Source organism: Nicotiana tabacum, chromosome 6 (genome assembly GCF_000715075.1).
Source record: "Nicotiana tabacum cultivar K326 chromosome 6, ASM71507v2, whole genome shotgun sequence".
Classification (NCBI taxonomy): domain Eukaryota; kingdom Viridiplantae; phylum Streptophyta; class Magnoliopsida; order Solanales; family Solanaceae; genus Nicotiana; species Nicotiana tabacum.
Genome location: NC_134085.1, coordinates 125,130,092 through 125,154,862, shown reverse-complemented (window position 1 = coordinate 125,154,862; position 24,771 = coordinate 125,130,092). Strand labels below are relative to the sequence as shown.

The window sequence follows — 24,771 nt, the reverse complement described above, 5'->3', positions numbered from 1 at the left end:
TATTTCCAGACACCCCCACATACAATACTCCTTTTTGTGGAGGTGGAACTCCATATATACCTAGTTGACATCACTCCTGTGCTCATAAAGTTGAAGTGGCCACTACTCAAGAGCTAGAAGTTTGGCCCTTAATAATCTAATTATGCTTTTTCTTTTTCCTGTGCTCATAAAGTTGATCTGACCTTTTATTTTGACGAAAATTATACATATAAATAGTGTAATATACTTCAAGTACAAGTAGAGTTCGGATGATAACTGAGAACCCAAAAGCAACACCATACCACAGTATGTGTGCATAACACTTGTGATGCCAGAAGAGATTTTCTTTAGAATTATTTCAGAAACTTTCTGCACATAAAAAAGAAAAATTACATTTGAGTATGTCTAAACTAAAATAAATATTATCTACTCGGGGCACGGTCCAAGTTAGCCTATGTAAATGTCTAGGCTAAGTATGTAGTTTAGTAACCTGTGTGGCAAAACTTCTTTTAAGGCCAAAAATGCTTTTTCTAAAATAAATTTTTTTTGAAAAAACTTTTTTCTTAACTTGAGGTGTTTGGCCAATTTTTTTGGTTTGAAAAAGTATTTTTGCGGAGAAGCAGAAAAAACTAGGCTCACCCCAGAAGCAGAAGCAGAAGCAATTGAATTTTCTTCCTACCAAAAAAACTGATAGAATTTAAGGGTCCACTAAACTATATAGAGAACCTATTAGTTCTCATAGAAACCACGCACACTGCAATAAGTAAATGACAAGAGGAATTTTACGTGGAAAATTCCCAGCTCAACGAGATTAAAAACCATGACCTACCCTTGTAGGATTTCAACTTCACTACTGAGCAACTTTAGATTACAACCTATGTAACTTAGGAATTAACCTCTTAATCCCTCACTAACTTGTAACACTCTATTACAAGCTACTTTATAATGACTCTATTACAAAGACTTTACAACTCGACTAACTCTAGCCAAGACACAAACACAAGGGTTTATGATTTACAAAGGGTTTCCTACAGTATGCTTCTAAGTAAGCTAAGTAGGAATTACAAGTAAGAGCTTTTACAAAGTTACAACTCAACCAAGGACATACAATAACTTGATATGGGGAACTGGTCCGTAGCAGTGTTGTTCTTTGTTTTTTATGCACTTGAGAATCGTTTGCTGGATGATCAATAACAGTGAGTGTGCTTGAGTGAATTTTCTAAGTGTTCAAGTAATTTATTTTACCGTCCTTGATGTTAATAATGCATTTGTGATATCACTTAGAATGATGTTAGCAAGTTAGGTAAAAGAGATTCCCCATAAAGTTGACTGCTGCACTATTTCTGTACTATAGCATGTGCAAACAACAACTTTACAATTGGGGCAGTTGACTTGTGCAGTTTCCTCGAGAACTGGTATCTATCTGTTCCCTCTGTTGTTCGTTTGACTCTGAAGAGTTGAACTGTGTCCCCAACTAGAGACTTGTTGATCTTTGAGTTCCTGAGGATGTGTATCAGGTTCCTTATCCGGTTCTTTATAGTAAGTTTGTTAGATCATCAAAACATAATAGGGATACATATATAACCTATCAATTTCCTACTTTTTGTTGATGACAAACTTATAATTCAAGTTTCCCCTAAGAACCAGCATTTCCTATTCCCCCTGAATTATTTTTCCCCCTTTGGCATCATAAAAAGATTATTAACAGGCTTTAAGCAAAAAAGAAATCTACCTTGAGTTAACTTATGCCACTTGTGTGCACACAACATGATTAAATACAGAGCATAAAAGCAAGACATATACAACAAAAAAGGGAAAAGCTTCCATTAAACAGTTTGGATTTTAAGACAGGGAGCAGATTCAATGTTGCTAACAACCATCCACAATTCAGAACAAAGAGAGAAAGAGAGTACCACAAACATCATCATAAACTAGCAAAATAAATCAACACTTAGGACTTGACACTGAGGGGACACCATCTAGGGAGCACTGGAAGGAGAGGGCTTAGAGGCAGAGGCAAGGGTTTGGAGGGCTAGATCCATTCGAGCATTCGCCAATATTTGCTCATTGAGCAATCTCTCTTTCAGGTCCTCCACCTATTTTTTGAACTCAGCATTCTCCTTGGTCAGACGGGCAACTTCTTCGCTTTGAGAGATATTGGAACTAGGTGCCTCCTGAAGCTGACTCAATTGACTCTCAAGAATAACATTCCTTGTGTAAGCACGCAATTTTTGACCCGCGCAACTTTTTGAAGTAGTATTTTTAAAATATTTACTTATTTTTATTTTTATAGGATTTAGCCTATTTTTCACTTTTTATCTAATAGTAGAACATAAAATTCGAAAACACAAAAAATAGTTTCACTTTGTTTTTTACCTCATTACATATCGTTTTCAAGAATATTAGTATTTTTGGAAGTAATATTATTTTAATTTCGCGTTGATTTTAATCTAATCCTATTTTTTATTTTTGATATTTGAAAAAATACAAAAAAATAGTTTTGTTTTAACGGTTAGTTTTATTTTAATATTTTATTCTACTTAAGTAAGACTAATTAATATTTTGGTAGTATTTTTATCTTTGTTTTATTTAATAGGCAAGAGTTAATATTGGGTTGATAGATTTTTTGTTAATTAGGCCAATTTTGAGCACAAATCTGGCTACCAAAGGCTCAAATTGGAACAGCCCAGCACCGAACCCATTAGCCCACCTAATCTCAGCCATCCATTCTCTTTAATCCAATGGTCAAGGTTCTTTCCCCAAATCATATAAAATTCATAATTTTCACAAACCCCAACCCTAGAGACAAGAAAAAAATTGGCTGCACCTAATTCTTTCATTTCAAAAAATACTCAGCATATTCATCCAAACATTTTGCTGCCAATATCAACAATACCAACTTCCCATTCATTTCCCGTCCTAATTTAGCCTTTGATCTTTGCTCCCTTTCCTTTTTCAAATTTACTTTGTTTCTCTATTTCCTTGTCCGATGTTAATTATTAAATTTTTTAATTATTATGGCATAATCTCCTAAGACCCAGAAAGACACGGGAACGAGAGTGGGAATTGAAAAATGAAACAAAAAAGCAAAAGGGGGCTGGGAATGAAAATCCAAAGAGCAACGAATCTCAATGCTCCATGTCATATTTTCTGGTCCGTTTACAAAAGTAGCGTCTCCTCCCAAACTTTAATTTCCAGTTACTGCTTCATCTATAAGTGTAGCCTTATCGGACAACAGTGTGTCCTCAATTGCTGACAAATCTTTTCATTTTAAAGAGATTTCGAAAAAATGTATATACAAAGGAGATAATGTTTCTTCTCGTCAATTTCAGGCCTTTGGTTTTCAATGGAGTTCGATTGAGGCTGAGTCGTGCGAGATCCATTTGGAGCTGACGAACGCGAGTTCCGTCCAAGGTCCTATTCGCAATCTTTTTGCTTATGAGTTTCAAAGTTGTCCGAGCATTCAAATTTCAGATTTAATATTAAGGTCCATTTCTCTTCACTGATCCCATTTGATTTCAATTTGTGCTTTCTTGTTTTTAATATCTGTTTTTATTTTAATTGCTTCTTTGTGGTTGTTGCGTAAATAATTCATGATTTATAGTTGAGTGAGTGCAAATGATTTCATGTTTTCGCTGGGGATTCAACTTGTATTAGATTTGAAAGTACTACTGTGTTGGGTAAGATAAATGGACAATTGTAAAGTGATTTGTCTTGAATGATGAAATAAGCCGAAGGTTTGGGGCATAAAGTAAAAAATAAAAAATAAAAATTTGGATCTTAAATCTTCATTGCTTTTATTTATAGCTTTATTATTCGTTTACATCGTTAGGAGCATGCTTATGCCGTCATCACATGGGTAGGCAAACTTTAGGATTTTTGTTAGTTTTGAGGAGAGAGGTCGTTCCCTTAATTAAATTTATCCGGGGAATACCCCAAAAAATTTGTATATATTTTATTCCGGGGAATGCCCCGTCATATTCTGTAATTGGAGGCCGAAAGCGAACTCGTAATACCTTTATTCTTATTTATTTTTATTTTTATCTTTTTTTATTAGGTGGGAACGATCTTGAGCCTCTTATGTGTTAATTTTCTCATTTCTGTGTGTCACGGCCCTAGTTCACTAACCGTGAACATGTCATGACAGCACCTAGTCTCCGTGACCAGGTAAGCCTAACAGTTGCGGAAACATAAAAATTGTGGAAAAATAGAATACCATATTTAATTATCTAAAAAGAAAATTGTACTGAATGCCGCTCGGCATATACAACTCAATATCTCAAGACTAAAACAATCCCAAAACCCGGAAACTCACGGGAAAACATAGGCTACAGAAATGTATAGTGAAGCTCCAAACTCCAGAATATCTAACAAACGGAAGGAAAGAGAACTAAGTACTAAAGATAGAATAAAGAGGGAGACTCATCGGTCTGCGGACACAACAGATCTACCTCGAAGTCTCCGTAGTCCTCCTACCTCACTGATAGTGCGCCTGAGTAGAGGTACCTGGATCTGCACATGAAAAATATGTGCAGAAGAGGCGTGAGTACACCACAGCGGTACTCAGTAAGTGTCACGCCTAACCTCGGTTGGGTAGTGACGAGGAAGGTCAGGGCCCTACTGAGGTTATATAAAATATAAAGATGGCAGGATAAGATAAGCAGTACAATTGAGAACCTACAATAAGAATCTATGCAGGATAATAAGAGTACAATAACGGAAACAATGATGAAAGCCTACCATAAGGAAAGTAACCGGGGATCTTTAAGTATCTCGAGGATCTCTTAGTATCCTCGACATGTACTAGGGATCTCTTGGTATCCCGAGGATCTCTCGGTATCCTTAATATAAGCTAGGGATCTCTTGGTATCCCGAGGATCTCTCGGTATCCTCAATATATGTGCGGGGGATCTCCCGGAAATCTAACCCGTAGTCCCAAAGTAAATGTGCAGGGGAAATCTCCCGGGAATCTAACTCGTAGTCCCAAAGTAAATGTGCAGGGGGAATCTCCCGGGAATCTAACCCGTAGTCCCAATTTAAAACACAGAGCAGCAACACAATCTCCCGGGAATCTAACTTGTAGTCCCAATTTAACACACAGAGCAGCAACACAAGAATATTAAATTAAACGCTAATTTCGTACCACGTAAACATTTACTTCTAGCCTAACATACTTCACATAATGCAATTCAGGCAATTTAAGCAAATAGACAATTAAGTCAACTAAACATGCCTTTCTAGACTAGCAACATGCTAAATTCACAAGTAGAATAAAACAAGAAAAGAACTCAATTGAAATACTTAAGGAAAAACCGGATTTTCAACAATTAGCTCAAGTACGCGCTCGTCACCTCACGTACAGAGCATTTCAATTATCAAATATAGCACATCCTAAAGGGAAAGGTCCCCCACACAAGGTTAGACAAGCCACTTACCTCGAATCGACTCAAAATCAACTAGAAACCATGCTTTTGCCACGAGTATCCGACTCCAAATGGCCCAAATCTATTCAATTCAATTGCATATCGTAAATATCATCTCAAACAAATGATTCTATGTTTTAATTCAAAGCTAATACGCGAAATTATGGAAAATGACCAAAACTCCCCTCGGGATCACGTCTCGAAATCGGTAAAAATTTATATTCCCAGAAACCTCGCACTCTCACGAGTCTAACCATACGAAAATTATACAATTCCGACACTATTTGGCCCTTTAAATTATCATTTTACATTTTTGAAAGGTTTCACAATTTTCTTCCCAAATTCCATCTCAAATCACAAATTAATGATGAATTCAGTGATAGATTCATGTATTCTAGCCAAATCTGAGTTAAAATCACTTACCCCGATGAATTTCTTGAAAAACCTTCGAAACATCGCCAAAATCCGAGCTCTCTAGGTCAAAATATCAAATAAAAACCCAAAACCTCGTATTTATATAGAGTACCCTTCAGGTCAAACTCATGCGGCCGCATCCCACTTCATGCGGCCCGCGTCCCTCTCCATGCGGCCGTACGCTATGGTCACGCGGTCCGCGTCAGTGAAGTTCAGAGAAGCTGCCAAACCCATTCGTGCGGCCGCACCACAACTTTGTGCGGTCCGCGCCAGTCTTCATGCGGCTGCATTCCGTCTTTGTGCGGGCCGTACAGCACTCACCGCGGGCGCACCTATTTTTGTGCGGACCGCATGGGTGAGTTCTGGGGCCTGCAACCCCTGTAGACCTGCTACATCTATGATTTTTGCACTAAAACATCCCGGAACCTACCCGGAACTCTCGGAACTTCAAACCAATTGTACCAACACATCTCATGACATCGTTCCAACTTGCTCAAAACTTCGGAATGCTCACAACAACATCAAATCACCAATTTAACATAGGAGTCAGACCTAAGAACTCCAAAAACTCTTAAATTATGTTTTCGATCAAAAACTGTATCAGATCTCGTCCGAATGACCTGAAATTTTGCACACACATCCCAAATGACATGACAGAGCTACTGAAACTTCCGAAATTCCATTCCGACCCTCGGATCAAAATCTCACTACCGGACCGGAAACTTCAAAAATTCAAACTTCGGCATTTCAAGCCTAAATTAGCTACGGACCTCCAAAACACATTCCGAACACGCTCCCAGCCCCAAATTCACCTAACGGAGCTAACGGAACCGTCGGATTTCCATTCCGAGGCTGTCTCTCCACTGTTCCGACTTCGGTCAACTTTTTAACACTTAAACTCTCATTTAGGGACTAAGTGTCCCAAAACTCCTCAAAACTCAAAACCGAGCATCCCGGCAAATCACATTAGCAGAAATAAACTTGGGGAAAGCAGTTAAAAGGGGATCGGGGCATTAATTCTTAAGACGACCGGCCGGGTCGTCACACTATGTTTATCACCTCAATTCGAGTATTTTAAAAGCCAACTAGATCGAGTATGAAACCGTACTAGTTACGGGACTCGGGGAATGCCTAACACCTTCTCCCCGAGTCAGATGAACTCCCTTACCTTGAATCTCTCGTGCAAACTGGTTTAAGAGTCAAATGTATTTTGAAGAAAAATTGTTATTTTCAAAACGGTGACCTGGCACACCGAAATTAAATGTCAGGTGGCGACTCTGAATAATCCTTCGAAACACAAATACTTTATCACTTTCAAAATTGAAAACCCTTTTGAGCTTCCAAATCCTTTTATTATTTTAAAGAGGGTTAGTGAGGAGTGAAAAAAGGGTTGTGACAGCTTTGGCGACTCTGCTGGGGAGTTGCAGGTTCGAGCTGATATTTAATCTTGTTGACTTTTCGGATATTCGGTTGAGGTGTTTGTTTTCTTTATTTTCTTTATTTGTCTTATTTCCTGTTTTGTTGGTTATTTGTTTATCGCTTTTCTTTATGTGTTCACCGTTTTATAACTGTAATCATTTGCATAACCATGTTCTTCTTTCTGCAACAAGTCTTCCGGAGTATGTTTGAGCGTACACTGCCTTTTGTATCACCCGTGTCTTTAGGGGGTGGTGTGGGAGCGTGGAGTGGGCGGACAGCTAGAGCAGCCGCCATCGATCACGTGCCGCCCCGACTTGCCTGGTCTAGTGAACCCCAAACTTAGGTCAGCCTTTAGGTCATGCTTATTTGCATCATGTCATTTACACTTAGCAGGGCTCAGTCCCAAGCACCGTGCCCCTTTATACGAGGCCTATCCAAATTATGTCAAAACGGGCCCATGGCCCAAAAAGATATTTAATCATCCATGTGTGCTACACGCTGCATTCCTTAAGGGTAAATGGGTCATTTGGCGAAACAATGATGGTTGAGAGTAAATGAGAAAAAGAGAGAGTGAAGTATAAAGATGAAGCATGTAGGACCCAGTTATATTTTTGTTTCACAACTTTTTCAAGAAAAGACCGAAAAAGAAATAAAAAAGAAAAATCCAAAAAGATTTTGCACTTTCCAATCATTTTCCGAAAAAGAGAGAGAGAGAAAAAAAAAAGAGAAAAATAAAATTCAAAAAAGATTTTACATGTTTCATCATTTTTCAAAAAAGAAAAAAATATTTTCTCCAAATCAGTATTTTTTTAATTCTCTCCCATATCCAATCTGCTCGAACTACGCATACCTGATTCTCGTCTTTGGGGGCGAGATACGTAGGCAGCCCACATAGGGTCTGGTCTTCCTAGTGAACCTTAAGTTCTTGACTTCGGGGGTAGAAGCCAAATCTTTCATGTCTAGTCATTTTTGGCCACATCGATCTTTTTTGCAACAAGCCAGTTTGCGAAAATAACCCTATTTTGAAACTAGGGAGAGAGAAGCTTTTGCCTCGAAAAAGAAGAGCAAACACGAGAGAAGCTAAGAAGAATTTTGACCATTGGTCAATAGAACAACCAATGGCACATCGACACATGTATACATGAAAGTGATGAATACTGTTACGGATAAAGGAGTGATTGGAGAGAAGCAGCTAAGGGACATTATGTTCCATTAAAATCCACAGCACCTTCTATTTTAGTTATTATTAAACTATATTCCTACTATTTCCGGCTGTTGGTTTATTACTATTTCCAAACACCCCCACACATAATACTCCTTTTTGTGGAGGTAGAACTCCATACCTCGTTGACATCACTCCTGTGCTCATAAAGTTGAAGTGGCCACTACTCAAGAGCTAGAAGTTTGGCCCTTAATAATCTAATTATGTTATGATAAATATTATTATGATGGATGTCTACTCTTCTTCTATAATTTTCATCTCAAATACTTAATGACATATTCAATGACATATTTTCTTCACTTTTTATGTCTATATAAAGGCCTTGTAATAGATAGGAAAAGACACACAATTGAAGAAGAAAATCTCTTCCTTCTCTCTTTCTCTCTATATCTCTTAACTTGTTTTTTCTTGTTCTATATTGTTATTTTGAGCTACAATTCTTAACACGTTATCAGCACGAAATTAGACATAAAAGTTGAAGTGTTGCAGCAAAATTTCGTATGGTCTTTCCATATCTCGCCATGAAAATGAAAAGGAGTTATATGTTAGTTTGGAGCGGATAAAACAAGGTAGGACCATCAGATGCTAATATTTGATCCGTTAAATAGCCTTTTAGTGGTTCTATAAATTATAACATAATTACTACAAAAGTTAGACATGTATATAAGGTAGATAATAATTACTACTATATCCTAGAGGTCCCATGAAACTAAATTTCAAGCATGTTAGAGCTAAATACTGTTAATCTGGAAAAAAGTGATTTTCTTACTCATAATAGTTATGTCACATGATCATGTTGGAGGAATGTCCATATTACTTCAAGGATTTTAATATGTTAGTAATACTATGTTGAGATTTTATTCCAATTTTGTTTGGCTTCGTGATGTGGTTCTATTGCTTCTTTGAAAAAGAAAAAAATTTTGCGAGTGAAAAACTGTACACTTAGGTTTCTATTTTGGTAAAGGCAATGTATTCCGTTAATCTTCTGCTTTAGGCAAAGGAAAAATAATGCCAATTATATTATGATCCATACTAATCTAGTTAGATGCAACATGTTTTTTTATGTTGATAGTTGGCAAAGTGATATCATTATGTTGTACTAGTCTATTTTGACATCTTCTGTATAAAAACAGAATATGCTAGCAATAGTTATTACTCATGATTATTTGCTTTATGAAATTGTATATTTAGTTATGTGTTTCAATTCTTGTGTACATTTTATGTAATCATCATGCATTAATTTGCAGTAACACATCATATAGTAATAATGCTACATGGTGACTTTCTGTTTTGAAATGTTTATATGTAAGATAATAATACACGAGTTTGTACTCCATTATATTTTTGTTGATAATAGTTCTTATCATTTCTATTTACTTATTTGTGGCTACATAAAATTATGTTCCATTCCTAAAAGTGAATAAGACAATTTGTGATAAATATTATATGGGGGTAAGAAGATGGGTTCAAGTCTCAACGTACCATAAGGATAAGACATCGAGTTTAAGTCCTGATGCTCCATGATGATAAAAGTTGGGTTTAAGTCCCAATTCATTATGGCATAACATGCCTTTATATGGGTAAGACATTGGGTTTGAGTTTCACTGTACCATATTGATGATATATAATGACTAAAGAAAAATAATATATTTTTAATTAAAGGCATGAAGATTGTCCCACTTGATTTGCTCCATTCTTGAAGTGAATTTGGTAGCAGTGCATAATAAGTTTAAATAAAAGACAAGTGGTTGAACAACGAACGTGGGCATTCCAAAGATCAAAATAATAATAATCATCTCTATGATTATAAAAGGAGAACAATAAGGGTTCTCAAAATAGTCCTTCAAAATGTGAAGGCAATGTTTACCATCAAATTGGTATGAAAATAAAAAAGCACGTCGCTAATTATGATCCATTCCTTGACGAGAATGTGACTTGTGATAAGCATTGAGAATGCAAACCCACTCCTAAAGTTGAATGTGGCAATATGTGATAAAACAATGAATAAAGACATGCAATTCATGATTATATGAATACCACACAACTCACCTCTAAGGGAGGTTTGAGTGAAATAAAGAGAATAAATATTATTGTGTGGTTACATGAATATGTCATTGGCTGCGTACATGTGATAAGCCAACTATTATTTTGTCATGCCTTATAAAAGTTATTAAAGGCAAAATTAAAGCAAGAAATGATTTTGCTTATGATAATTCTGACCATGACAATTTATTATGGTATAAGTTTCTCCGTGAAGGAGACATTTACCATATGAATCGTATGATAAAAGATCTTGTAGTACAAAAGTTATTAAGAAATCTAGAAAAACTAATTTGTTACTATCCGGATGAATAAATTTATTCATGACATTGATATTGTAAAGTCTCAAAAGAAACTTTTTGAGTTTCAAATGTATAAGTCAAAGTGGTTGGCATATTGAGACTATAAATGAAAGGAAGATTAAATATCTTCATATTTCTATAATCATACTGGGTAAATAAGAAAGGTTACCCGATTTTCTTTCTATTTGTACTACACAAATATAAGCATAATGATGGAATCATATGCCACAAGTAAACTAGAGGTTTAGTGAAACAAATATTAGTTGGCATAACCGGCTGACCATCCTGGTTCAATTATGATGCGAAAAATTAATTGAGAATTACATTGGCATATATTGAAGAATAGAAGATTCTTCAAGAATTATCTTGTGCTGCTTATTCTCATGATATACCAGTTAAGGTTGGGATTGAATCCCTTGATTTCTGGAACAAATAAAAGGTGATAAATATATGGGCCCAGTCACCTACCATGTGGACCATTTACTATTATATGATTTTAATAGATGCATCTATTCTATGGTCACATGTGCATTTGTTATCAACTTGCAGTTTGGCTTTTGCAAGATTGCTTGCTCAAGTTATTATATCATAGTTCCAGAATATAAATTATAATGATTTATCTTAATAATACTGGTTTAAATCCAAGTTGGTTTAGCAGAAATTGTATGCCTCCAATTATAGCTAAATCATTGGTTATGAGAACAAAACTCCCAAAAACAAAATTTGGCATGAGGTGTATTGTTTAATATACATCAACACTTGTACGCATCTAGCCAAGTTATAAAAATTTCTCCCTATCACAATCGGTTCAGGGTCAGGAACCAAATAGTTTCTATATAGAAATATGGATGTGCTATATGATTTAATTATGCCATCAAAATGCACAAAAATGAGTTCCCAAAGAAGGTTGGGAAATATGTTGGTGATCCCAACATTAGCGGGAGAAAATGGGCAACTGAGAAAGTGATACGTGAAATGAATTATTATGAATATATATAGATACTCGTACAAGAAAATATGAACTTGAAGTTCAAGTGATAATTCATTTATTGCCAGACGCATTTGCTGACCCAAAGCTAAATGTCATATTTCAGCTGCTAATGCTCCAAATAGAATAAAGTCTATGAGGGACAAAGTCTATGGCACGCATGAAGCGTAACAGACCAATCAGTTCCAAAGTTAAAACTCCTTGAAGAAGGAGAGGGGCAAGTATTCAAAATGGTCATAATAAGGAGGCAAGTTCCCTAGAAGAGCACCACGACATAATACTTCATAAGACTTCATGGGAGAGGCTCGGGTACCTAAATATAATGAGTTAAAGAGATCTCAATAAGTTATGTCTTTATTAGGTAATAATGGAACCGACGTAAAGTGATCGTCGACGATATTGTTAACATAATGTAGCGCTTAATATTATTAATATTGACGAGGATCTTGAGCTCAAATCTGTCATAAAATCTGGACAGATAAATGATTGGCCAAATGAAAAATACGCAATAAAAATTGACTTCACTTGAAAAAATGTGAAGTTGGGCGAATAGTCCCAACACCTGAAAGTATAAAGCCAATGGAGGTATAAATGTGTTTTTGTGCAAGAAGTTCAAGTCGATAGACATAAAGACGACTTGTGATACAAGAAAATTAGTAAATATCCTCACATTGATTATATGGAGATATGTTCTCTTATGGTGGATATAATCATTTCAGGTTTTAATCTGGCAATATATGAAAACTTGATATGCGTATAATGAAAATTATTGAAGGATTAAAATTGTTCTGAAGCATATTAATGTTTCCAAGAAATTTATTAAATAAAGCTTAAAAAATCCTTATACGGATTGAACAATCAGGGTGCATGTGATATAATCGCCTGTGTGGGTACCTATTGAAAGAAGAGTACAAGAATGATTAAATTTGTCCTTGTATCTTTATAAAAAGATCTGGATTTGAATTTGTTACAATCTCTGTGTATGTTGATGATTCAAATATCATTACAACTCCCAGGCAGCTTCCTAAAGTAGTAGATTGTTTAAAGAAAGAATTTGAAATGAAAGATCTTGGAAAGACTTTTTGTTTTGGTCTACAAATTGAGTATATGAAAGATGAAATTTTTATCAATCAATCAGCATACACTAAAAAGATTTTAAAGCGATTTTATATGGATAAAGCACATCCATTTAGTATCCCCGATGGTTGTGAGATCACTCGATATAAATAAAGATCCATTCCGACCTGAAATAATGAAGAACTTGTTGGTCCTGAAGTACCATATCTTAGTGCAATAGATGCACTAATGTATCTTGCTAACACTACAAGGCGTGACATAACGTTTTCAGTTAATGTCTTAGCAAGATATAGCTCTGCTCCTACAAGGAGATATTGGAGTGAAATCAAAAACATATTGTGTTATCTAAAAGGGACTACCAATGTGGGCTTATTTTATGGCAATAATTGCAATCCCAATCTTGTGGGTTATGCCGATGTAGAGTATTTATCTGACACACACAAGGCTCGATCTCAAACATGCTATGTGTTTACATGTGGAGGCACTGTCATATCTTGGCGATCGACTAAGCTATCAATCGTGGCTACTTCTTCTAATCATGCTGAGATAATTGCTATTCATGAAGCAAGTCGAGAATGTATTTGGTTGAGGTCTATAATATATCTTATCCGAGACAAATGTGGTTTGAAGTGTGACAAACTACCCATAATTTTGTATGAAGACAATATAGCATGCATAGCCCAAATTGAAGGGAGGATTCATAAAAGGTGCTAGGACAAAGCACATCTTACCAAAGTTATTTTTCATGATCTTCAAAAGAATGGTGATATGAATGTGCAACAGATTCGTTCAAGTGATAATATGGCTGATTTGTTCACCAAATCCCTATCAACGTCAACCTTAAAGAAACTAGTGTACAAGATTGGGATGTGAATGATCAAGGATGTGTATTGATGTTCTCATCAGGGGGAGTTAATACACGTTGTACTCTTTTTCCCTTACAAGATTTTGTCCCACTGGGTTTTTCCTTGCAAGGGTTTTAACTAGACAACTAAAAGGCGTGTTTCTAAACATGTGTACTCTTTTTCCTTCACTAGGATTTTTTTTCCATAGGTTTTTTTCCTAGTAAGGTTTTAACGAGGCACATTATCTATAGACATCCAAGGGGAAGTGTTATGATAAATATCACATTATGGTGGATGTCTACTCTTCTTCCATGATCTTCTTCTCAAATGCTTAATGACATATTCAATGACATATTTTGTATGTTCAATGACATATTTCATGACATATTTTCTTCACTTTTTATGCCTATATAAAGGCCTTGTAATAGATAGGAAAAGACACACAATTGAAGAAGAAATATCTTCCTTCTCTCTTTCTCTCTATATCTCTTAACTTGTTTTTCCTTGTTCTATATTATTATTTTTGAGCTACATTTCTTAACAAATTATGCTTTTTTTTTTCCTGTGCTCGTAAAGTTGAACTGACCTTTTATTTTGACGAAAATTATACATATAAATCGTGTAATGTACTTCAAGTAGAGTTCGGATGAAAACTGAGAACCCCAAAAGCAACACCATGCCATAGTATGTGTGCATACCATGCACAATAACACTTGTGATGCCAGAAGAGATTTTCTTTGGAATTATTTCAGAAACTTTCTGCACATAAAAAAGAAAAACTACATTTGAGTATGTCTAAACTAAAATTTAGTCGACGAAAATATTATCTGCTCGGGGCACGGTCCAAGTTGACCCATGTAAATGTCTAGGCTAAGTATGTAGTTTAATAACCTGTGTGGCAAAACTTCTTTTAAGGACAAAAGTGCTTTTTCTAAATAAAATTTTTAAAAAAACTTTTTTTTAACTTGAGGTGTTTGGCCAATTTTTTTGGTTTGAAAAAGTACTTTTGGGGAAAGCAGAAGTAGTTTTTGAGAAGCAACAAAAACTAGCCTCTCCTAGAAGCAGAAGCAGAAGCAATTGAATTTTCTTCCTACCAAAAATACTAATAGAATTTAAGGGTCCACCAAACTATATAGAGAACCAGGTTCTCTATTAGTTCTCATAGAAACCACGCACACTGAAATAAGTAAATGACAAGAGGAATTTTACGTGGAAAATTCTCAGCTCAACGAGATTAAAAACCATGACCTACCCTTGTAGTATTTTAACTTCACTACTGAGCAACTTTAGATTACAACCTATGTAACTTAGGAATTAACCTCTTAATACCTCACTAACTTGTAAAACTCTATTACAAGCCACTTTATAATGACTCTATTACAAAGACTTTACAACTCGACTAACTCTAGCCAAGACACAAACATAAGGGTTTATGATTTGCAAAGGGTTTCCTACACTATGCTTCTAAGTAAGCTAATAAGAATTACAAGTAGGAGCTTTTACAAAGTTACAAATCAACCAAGGACATACAATAACTTGATATGGGGAACTGGTCCGTAGCAGTGTTGTTCTTTGTTCTTGATGCACTTGAGAATCGTTTGTTGGATGATCAATCACAGTGAGTGTGCTTGAGTGAATTCTCTAAGTGTTCAAGTGATTTATTTTACCTCCCTTGATGTTAATAATGCATTTGTGACATCACTTAGAATGATGTAAGCAAGTTAGGTAAAAGAGATTCCCCATAAAGTTGACTGCTGCACTATTTCTGTACTGTAGCGTGTGCAGACAACAACTTTACAGCTGGGACAGTTGACTGGTGCAGTTTTCTCGAGAAGTGGTATCTATCTGTTCCCTCTGTTGTTCCTTTGACTCTGAAGAGTTGAACTGTGTCTCCAACTAGAGACTTGTTGATCTTTATGTTTCTAATGATGTGTATCAGGTTCCTTATTTGGTTCTTAATAGTAAGTTTGTTAGATCATCAAACATAACAGGAATACACATATAACCTATCAATTTCCCACCTTTTGATGATGACAAACTTATAATTTAAGTTTCCCCTAAGAACCAACATTTCCTGTTCCCCCTGAATTATTTTCCCCCTTTGGCATCATGAAAAGATTAGTAACAGGCTTTAAGCAAAAAGAAGTCTACCTTGAGTTAACTTATGCCACTTATGTGGACACAACATGACTAAAAACAAAGCATAAAAGCAAGACATATACAACAAAAAAGGGAAAAGCTTCCATTAAAAAGTTTGGATTTTATGACAGGGAGTAGATTCAATGTTGCTAACAACCATGCACAATTTAGAACAAAGAGAGAAAGCGAGTACCACAAACAACATCATAAACTAGCAAAAAAAATCAACACTTAGGGCTTGACACTGAGGGGACACTGTCTAGGGAGCAGTGGAAGGAGAGGGCTTAGAGGTAGAGGCAGGGGTTTGGAGGACTAGATCCATTTGAGCATTCGCCAACATTTGCTCATTGAGCAGTCTCTCTTTCAGGTCCTCCACCTATTTCTTGAGCTCAACATTTTCCTTGGTCAGACGGGCAACCTCTTCGCTTTGAGAGATATTGGAACTAGGTGCCTCCTGAAGTTGACTCAATTGACTCTCAAGAATAACATTCCTTGTGTAAGCACGCAATTTTTGACCCGTGCAACTTTTTGAAGTAGTATTTTTAAAATATTTACTTATTTTTATAGGATTTAGCCTATTTTTCACTTTTAATATAATAGTAGAACATAAATTTCGAAAACACAAAAAATAGTTTCACTTTGTTTTTTACCTCATTACGTATCCTTTTAAAAAATATTAGTATTTTTTGAAGTAATATTATTTTAATTTAGCGTTGATTTTAATCTAATCCTATTTTTTATTTTTGATATTTGAAAAAATACTAAAAAATAGTTTTGTTTTAACGGTTAGTTTTATTTTAATATTTTATTCTACTTAAGTAGGACTAATTAATATTTTGGTAGTATTTTTATCTTTGTTTTATTTAATAGGCAAGAGTTAATATTGGGTTGATAGATATTTTGTTAATTAGGCCAATTTTGAGCACAAATCTGGCTACCAAAGGCTCAAATTGGAACAGCCCAGCACCGAACCCATTAGCCCACCTAATCTCAGCCATCCATTCTCTTTAATCCAATGGCCAAGGTTCTTTCCCCAAATCATATAAAATTCATAATTTTCACAAACCCCAACCCTAGAGACAAGAAAAAAATTGGCTGCACCTAATTCTTTCATTTCAAAAAATACTCAGCATATTCATCCAAACATTTTGCTGCCAATATCAACAATACCAACTTCCCATCCATTTCCCTTCCTAATTTAGCCTTTGATCTTTATTCCCTTTCCTTTTTCAAATTTACTCTGTTTCTCTATTTCTTTGTCCGATGTTAATTATTAAAAATTGCATAATCTCCTAAGACCCAGAAAGATACGGGAACGAGAGTAGGAATTGAAAAATGAAACAGAAAAGCAAAAGGGGGTTGGGAATGAAAATCCAAAGAGCAACGAATCTCAATGCTCCATCTCATTTTTTCTGGTCCGTTTACAAAAGTAGCGTCTCCTCCCAAACTTTAATTTCCAGTTACTGTTTCATCTATAAGTGTAGCCTCATCGGACAATAGTGTGTCCTCAATTGCTGACAAATCTTTTCATTCTAAAGAGATTTCGAAAAAATGTATATACAAAGGAGATGATGTTTCTTCTCGTTAATTTCGGGCCTTTGGTTTTCAATGGAGTTCGATTGAGGCTGAGTCGTGTGAGATCCATTTGGAGCTGACGAACGCAAGTTCCGTCCAAGGTCCTATTCGCAATCTTGTTGCTTATGAGTTTCAAAGTTGTCCGAGCATTCAAATTTCACATTTAATATTAAGGTCCATTTCTCTTCACTAATCCCATTTGATTTCAATTTGTGCTTTCTTGTTTCTAATATCTGTTTTTGTTTTAATTACTTCTTCGTGGTTGTTGCGTAAATAATTCATGATTTATAGTTGAGTGAGTGCAAATGATTTCATGTTTTCGCTGGGGATTCAAAATAAAAAAATAAAAATAAAAATTAGGATCTTAAATCTTCATTGCTTTTGTTTATAGCTTTATTATTTGTTTACATCGTTAGGAGCATGCTTATGCCGTCATCACATGGGTAGGCAAACTTTAGGATTTTTGTTAGTTTTGAGGAGAGAGGTCGTTCCCTTAATTAAATTTATCCGGGGAATACCCCAAAGGATTTGTATATATTTTATTCCGGGGAATGCCATGTAGTATTCTGTAATTGGGGGCCGAAAGCGAACTCGTAATACCTTTATTCTTGTTTTATTTTTATTTTTATCTTTTTTTTATTAGGTGGGAACGATCTTGAGCCTCTTATGTGTTAATTTTCTCATTTCTGAGTTTATCACCTCAATTCGAATATTTTAAAAGCCAACTAGATTGAGTATGCAACCGTACTAGTTACGGGACTCGGGGAATGCCTAACACCTTCTCCCCGTGTCAGATGAACTCCCTTACCTTGAATCTCTCGTGCAAACTGGTTTAAGAGTCAAATGTATTTTGAAGAAAAATTGTTATTTTCAAAACGGTGACCTAGCACACCAAAATTAAATGTCAGGTGGCGACTCTAAATATTTCTTTGAAACGCAAATACTTTATCACTTTCAAAATTGAAAACCCTTTTGAGCTTCCAAATCCTTTTATTATTTTAAAGAGGGTTAGTGAGGAGTGAAAAAAGGGCTGTGACAGCTTTGGCGACTCTGCTGGGGAGTTGCAGGTTCGAGCTGATATTTAATCTTGTTGACTTTTCGGATATTCGGTTGAAGTGTTTGTTTTCTTTATTTTCTTTATTTGTCTTATTTCCTGTTTTGTTGGTTATTTGTTTATCGCTTTTCTTTATGTGTTCACCGCTTTATAACTGTAATCATTTGCATAACCATGTTCTTCTTTCTGCAACAAGTCTTCCGGAGTATGTTTGAGCGTACACTGCCTTTTGTATCACCCGTGTATTTAGGGGGTGGTGTGGGAGCGTGGAGTGGGCGGACAGCTAGAGCAGCCGCCATCGATCACGTGCCGCCCCGACTTGCCTGGTCTAGTGAACCCCAAACTTAGGTCAGCCTTTAGGTCATGCTTATTTGCATCATGTCATTTACACTTAGCAGGGCTCAGTCCCAAGCACCGTGCCCCTTTATACGAGGCCTATCCAAATTATGTCAAAACGGGCCCATGGCCCAAAAAGATATTTAATCATCCATGTGTGCTACACGCTGCATTCCTTAAGGGTAAATGGGTCATTTGGCGAAACAATGATGGTTGAGAGTAAATGAGAAAAAGAGAGAGTGAAGTATAAAGATGAAGCATGTAGGACCCAGTTATATTTTTGTTTCACAACTTTTTCAAGAAAAGACCGAAAAAGAAATAAAAAAGAAAAATCCAAAAAGATTTTGCACTTTCCCATCATTTTCCGAAAAAGAGAGAGAGAGAAAAGAAAAAGAGAAAAATAAAATTCAAAAAAGATTTTACATGTTTCATCATTTTTCAAAAAAGAAAAAAATATTTTCTCCAAATCAGTATTTTTTTAATTCTCTCCCATATCCAATCTGCTCGAACTACGCATACCTAATTCTCGTCTTTGGGGGCGAGATACGTAGGCAGCCCACATAGGGTCTGGTCTTCCTAGTGAGCCTTAAGTTCTTGACTTCGGGGGTAGTAGCCAAATCTTTCATGTCTAGTCATTTTTGGCCACATCGATCTTTTTTGCAACAAGCCAGTTTGCGAAAATAGCCCTATTTTGAAACTAGGGAAGCTTTTGCCTTACACGAGAGAAGCTTTTGCCTCGAAAAAGAAGAGCAAACACGAGAGAAGCTAAGAAGAATTTTGACCATTGGTCAATAGAACAACCAATGGCACATCGACACATTTATACATGAAAGTGATGAATACTGTTACGGATAAAGGAGTGATTGGAGAGAAGCAGCTAAGGGACATTATGTTCCATTAAAATCCACAGCACCTTCTATTTTAGTTATTATTAAACTATATTCCTACTATTTCCGGCTGTTGGTTTATTACTATTTCCAAACACCCCCACACATAATACTCCTTTTTGTGGAGGTAGAACTCCATACCTCGTTGACATCACTCCTGTGCTCATAAAGTTGAAGTGGCAGCTAGAAGTTTGGCCCTTAATAATTTAATTATGTTATGATAAATATTATTATGGTGGATGTCTACTCTTCTTCTATAATTTTTATCTTAAATGCTTAATGACATATTTCATGACATATTTTCTTCACTTTTTATGTCTATATAAAGGCCTTGTAATAGATAGGAAAAGACACACAATTGAAGAAGAAAATCTCTTCCTTCTCTCTTTCTCTCTATATCTCTTAACTTGTTTTTTCTTGTTCTATATTGTTATTTTTGAGCTACAATTCTTAACACGTTATCAGCACGAAATTAGACATAAAAGTTGAAGTGTTGCAGCAAAATTTCGTATGGTCTTTCCATATCTCGCCATGAAAATGAAAAGGAGTTATATGTTAGTTTGGAGCGGATGAAACAAAGTAGGACATCAGATGCTAATATTGGTCCGTTAAATAGCCTTTTAGTGGTTCTATAAGTTATAACATAATTACTACAAAAGTTAGACATGTATATAAGGTAGATAATAATTACTACTATATCCTAGAGGTCCCATGAAACTAAATTTCAAGCATGTTAGAGCTAAATACTGTTAATCTGGAAAAAAGGTGATTTTCTTACTCATAATAGTTATGTCACATGATCATGTTGGAGGAATGTCCATATTACTTCAAGGATTTTAATATGTTAGTAATACTATGTTGAGATTTTATTCCAATTTTGTTTGGCTTCGTGATGTGGTTCTATTGCTTCTTTGAGAAAGAAAAAATTTTGCGAGTGAAAAATTGTACACTTAGATTTCTATTTTGGTAAAGGCAATGTATTCCGTTAATCTTCTGCTTTAGGCACAGGAAAAATAATGCCAATTATATTATGATCCATACTAATCTAGTTAGATGCAACATGTTTTTTTATGTTGATAGTTGGCAAAGTGATATCATTATGTTTTACTAGTCTATTTTGACATCTTCTGTATAAAAACAGAATATGCTAGCAATAGTTATTACTTATGATTATTTGCTTTCTGAAATTGTATAATTAGTTATGTGTTTCAATTCTTGTGTACATTTTATGTAATCATCATGCATTAATTTGCAGTAACACATCATATAGTAATAACGCTACATGGTGACTTTCTGTTTTGAAATGTTTATATGTAAGATAATAATACACGAGTTTGTACTCCATTATATTTTTGTTGATAATAGTTCTTATCATTTCTATTTACTTATTTGTGGCTACATAAAATTATGTTCCATTCCTAAAAGTGAATGAGACAATTTGTGATAAATATTATATGAGGGTAAGAAGATGGGTTCAAGTCCCAACGTACCATAAGGATAAGACATCGAGTTTAAGTTCTGATGCTCCATGATGATAAGAGTTGGGTTTAAGTCCCAATTCATTATGGCCTAACATGCCTTTATATGGGTAAGATATTGGGTTTGAGTTTCACTGTACTATATTGATGATATATAATGACTAAAGAAAAATAATATATTTTTCATTAAAGGCATGAAGATTGTCCCACTTGATTTGCTCCATTCTTGAAGTGAATGTGGTAGCAGTACATAATAAGTTTAAATGAAGACAAGTGGTTGAACAACGAACGTGGGCATTCCAAAGATCAAAATAATAATAATCATCACTATGATTATAAAAGGAGAACAATAAGAGTTCTCAAAATAGTCCTTCAAAATGTGAAGGCAATGATTACCATCATATTGGTATGAAAATAAAAAAGTACGTTGCTGATTATGATCCATTCCTTGAAGAGAATGTGACTTGTGATAAGCATTGAGAATGCAAACCCATTCCTAAAGTTGAATGTGGCAATATATGATAAAAACAATGAATAAAGACATGCAATTCATGATTATATGAATACCAAACAACTCACCTCTAAGGAGGTTTGAGTGAAATAAAGAGAATAAATATTATTGTGTGGTTACATGAATATGTCATTGGTCGCGTACATGTGATACGCCATCTATTATTTTGTCATGCCTTATAAAAGTTATTAAAGACAAAATTAAAGCAAGAAATGATTTTGCTTATGATAATTCTGACCATGACAATTTATTATGGTATAAGTTTCTCCGTGAAGGAGACATTTACCATATGAATCGTATGATAAAAGATCTTGTAGTACAAAAGTTATTAAGAAATCTAGAAAAACTAATTTGTTACTATCCGGATGAATAAATTTATTCATGACATTGATATTGTAAAGTCTCAAAAGAAACTTTTTGAGTTTCAAATGTATAAGTCAAAGTGGTTGGCATATTGAGACTATAAATGAAAAGAAGATTGAATATCTTCATATTTCTATAATCATACCGAGCAAATAGGAAAGGTTACCCGATTTATTTTCTATTTGTACTACACAAATATAAGCATAATGATGGAATCATATGCCACAAGTAAACTAGAGGTTTAGTGAAACAAATATTAGTTGGCATAACCGGCTGACCATCCTGGTTCAATTATGATGCGAAAAATTAATTGAGAATTACATTGGCATATATTGAAGAATAGAAGATTCTTCAAGAATTATCTTGTGCTGCTTATTCTCATGATATACCAGTTAAGGTTGGGATTGAATCCCTTGATTTCTGGAACAAATAAAAGGTGATAAATATATGGGCCCAGTCACCTGCCATGTGGACCATTTACTATTATATGCTTTTAATAGATGCATCTATTCTATGGTCACATGTGCATTTGTTATCAACTTGCAGCTTGGCTTTTGCAAGATTGCTTGCTCAAGTTATTATATCATAGTTCCTGAATATAAATTATAATGATTTATCTTAATAATACTGGTTTAAATCCAAGTTGGTTTAGCAGAAATTGTATGCCTCCAATTATAGCTAAATCATTGGTTATGAGAACAAAACTCCCAAAAATAAAATTTGGTATAAGATGTATTATTTAATATACATCAGCACTTGTACGCATCTAGCCAAGTTATAAAAATTTCTCCCTATCACAATCGGTTCAGGGTCAGGAACCAAATAGTTTTTATATAGAAATATGGATGTGCTATATGATTTAATTATGCCATCAAAATGCACAAAGATGAGTTCCCAAAGAAGGTTGAGAAATATGTTGGTGATCCCAACATTAGCAGGAGAAAATGGGCAACTGATAAAGTGATACGTGAAATGAATTATTATGAATATATATAGATACTCGTACAAGAAAATATGAACTTGAAGTTCAAGTGATAATTCATTTATTGCCAGACGCATTTGCTGACCTAAAGCTAAATGTCATATTTCAGCTGCTAATGCTCCAAATAGAATAAAGTCTATGAGGGACAAAGTCTATGGCACGCATGAAGCGTAACAGACCAATCAGTTCCAAAGTTAAAAATCCTTGAAGAAGGAGAGGGGCAAATATTCAAAATGGTCATAATAAGGAGGAAAGTGCCCTAGAAGAGCACCACGACATAATACTTCATAAGACTTCATGGGAGAGGCTCGGGTACCTAAAAATAATGAGATAAAGAGATCTCAATAAGTTATGTCTTTATTAGGTAATAATGGAACCGGCGTAAAGTGATCGTCGACGATATTGTTAACATAATGTAGCGCTCAATATTATTAATATTGACGAGGATCTTGAGCTCAAATCTGTCATGAAATCTGGACAGATAAATGATTGGCCAAATAAAAATTACGCAATAAAAATTGACTTGACTTGAAAAAATGTGAAGTTGGGCGAATAGTCCCAACACCTGAAAGTATAAAGCCAATGAAGGTATAAATGTGTTCTTGTGCAAAAAGTTCAAGTCGATAGACATAAAGACGACTTGTGATACAAGAAAATTAGTAAATATCCTCACATTGATTATATGGATATATGTTCTCTTATGGTGGATATAATCATTTCAGGTTTTAATCTGGCAATATATGAAAACTTGATATGCGTATAATGAAAATCATTGAAGGATTAAAATTGTTCTGAAGCATATTAATGTTTCCAAGAAATTTATTAAATAAAGCTTTAAAAATCCTTATACGGATTGAACAATCAGGGTGCATGTGGTATAATCGCTTGTGTGAGTACTTATTGAAAGAAGAGTACAAGAATGATTCAATTTGTCCTTGTATCTTTATAAAAAGATCTGAATTTGAATTTGTTATAATCTCTGTGTATGTTGATGATTCAAATATCATTATAACTCCCAGGCAGCTTCCTAAAGTAGTAGACTGTTTAAAGAAAGAATTTGAAATGAAAGATCTTGGAAAGACTTTTTGTTTTGGTCTACAAATTGAGTATATGAAAGATGAAATTTTTATCAATCAATCAGGATACACTAAAAAGATTTTAAAGCGATTTTATATGGATAAAGCACATCCATTTAGTATCCCCGATGGTTGTGAGATCACTCGATACAAATAAAGATCTATTCCGACCTGAAATAATGAAGAACTTGTTGGTCCTGAAGTACCATATCTTAGTGCAATTGATGCACTAATATATCTTGCTAACACTACAAGGCGTGACATAACGTTTTCAGTTAATGTCTTAGCAAGATATAGCTTTGCTCCTTCAAGGAGATATTGGAGTGAAATCAAACACATATTGTGTTATCTAAAAAGGACTACCAATGGGGGCTTATTTTATGGCAATGATTGCAATCCCAATCATGTTGGTTATGCCGATGTAGAGTATTTATCTGACATACACAAGGCTTGATCTCAAACATGCTATGTGTTTACATGTGGAGGCACTGTCATATCTTGGCGATCGACTAAGCAATCAATCATGGCTACTTCTTCTAATCATGCTGAGATAATTGCGATTCATGAAGCAAGTCGAGAATGTATTTGGTTGAGGTCTATAATATATCTTATCCGAGACAAATGTGGTTTGAAGTGTGACAAACTACCCATAATTTTGTAT

General features: G+C 35.0%; 1 long non-coding RNA gene across 2 annotated transcripts; it reads left to right on the top strand.

The window, feature by feature from the left end:
- The first annotated feature begins 2,776 nt into the window (after positions 1–2,776).
- Positions 2,777–9,616, top strand: LOC107761865 (uncharacterized). Of its 2 annotated transcripts, XR_012710679.1 has the most exons (3): positions 2,777–3,146; positions 3,312–3,466; positions 8,268–9,616. It is a non-coding gene; the product is annotated as an uncharacterized LOC107761865 (long non-coding RNA). The 2 variants fall into 2 exon arrangements; XR_001642655.2 differs by lacking the exon at positions 8,268–9,616 and having other exon boundaries at positions 3,312–3,610.
- Positions 9,617–24,771: the final 15,155 nt, after the last annotated feature.